General features: G+C 38.3%; 1 protein-coding gene across 1 annotated transcript in view; it reads right to left on the bottom strand.

The window, feature by feature from the left end:
• The window catches only part of LOC107688655 (glycerol-3-phosphate transporter-like), a 41,343-nt gene that overhangs the window by 39,168 nt on the left and 826 nt on the right, over positions 1–1,349 (bottom strand). The window lies entirely within an intron of this gene.

Below are 1,349 nucleotides of genomic sequence, written 5' to 3'. Positions count from 1 at the left end.
GCAGAGAAACACCCCCATAACAGGATATTACCACCTCCATGCTTTACTGTAGGAATGCTGTTATTTGGATGGTGAGCTGTATTGGATTTCTGCCAGACATATCGTTTGGTGTTGAGGTCAAATAATTCAATTTTAGCCTCATCTGCCTCAGAATCTTCAAGGTGCATTTTGGCAAAGTTCAGTCGTGACTGCATGTGGCCTTTCTTGAGGAGTGGCTTTTTTCTTGCAACCCTCCCATACAAGCCACATTTGTGGAGAATCTGTGATCTTGTTGTCAGATGCACACAATGATCACTCTTTGTCATAAATTCCTGCAGCTGCTTCAGGGTTGCTGTAGGCCTCTTGGTCGCCTCTCTGACCAGTTTTCTGGCTCTTTTATCCAGTTTGGAGCGATGTCCTGATCCAGGGAGGGTCTGCGTTGTACCAAATACCTTCCACTTCTTAATAATAGACTTCACTGTGTTTCTAGGCATTGATAAAGCCTTTGAATTTTTTTGTATCCATCTCCTGACTTGCCTGTCCACAACTTCATCCCGGAGATCTTTTGACAGTGCCCTGCCACCCAGAGTTGATTGTTTGCTTCAGTTGCACTACCAAGGACTGAAATGCTCCAGCAAAGCTCTTTTCATGCTGAGCTTTTCTGACATGTTGGGTGTTTTATTTATCTTTCACTTGGATGCTATAAGTTGCGCTGAGTAAATACAGTTGAATAAAACAAAAACGGTGTTCGTCTTCATTTCAGGCTGCAAAGCAACAAAATCATTTTAAGGTGGGGGGGATTCTTTTCTATACCCACCCACTGTATTTGGTACCGAAAGCAATATCAATTATTAAATTTTATTTAAATAGAGGATACATTAAAGTTCTAATCTATTCAATTCAATACTATTCTCCAGCACAGAGCAGCTATATTAATGCTTAGCACACCCAGACACAGTCTGAAGATTCTTCTCATTTTGGGGGGAAAACATTGGTGGAATTCTACAGAATGGACACTAAAATCTGTTAAACATTGATAACCGAAACCACAGTCAAATTTACTAAAATATTTCATAAACAAATTTGCAAAGGGTGGGGACATGTGTAGAATAATAATGACAGACGTTCCAACTTCAAACTGGAAATTAGGCTGGGCAATTAATTGAATTTTATTTTCAGTTATGATTTTTGCTTTTCAACAATTATGAAAACAAGCTAATCAAGATAAAACGATTATTGTGCCACATTATGTTTCTCAATGATGTGGTTTAGATGTATTTTTTATTAGGCTCTGGATGTGCACAACCTGTACTTGTAAATAACCTGTACTGTTATTTGTTTTGTATTATATGTACGTATATACATATAAT

Source organism: Sinocyclocheilus anshuiensis, unplaced genomic scaffold (genome assembly GCF_001515605.1).
Source record: "Sinocyclocheilus anshuiensis isolate Anshui unplaced genomic scaffold, SAMN03320099.WGS_v1.1 scaffold834, whole genome shotgun sequence".
Classification (NCBI taxonomy): domain Eukaryota; kingdom Metazoa; phylum Chordata; class Actinopteri; order Cypriniformes; family Cyprinidae; genus Sinocyclocheilus; species Sinocyclocheilus anshuiensis.
The sequence above is the reverse complement of the archived record's forward strand: the minus strand, read 5'-3'. Positions and strand labels throughout refer to the sequence as shown.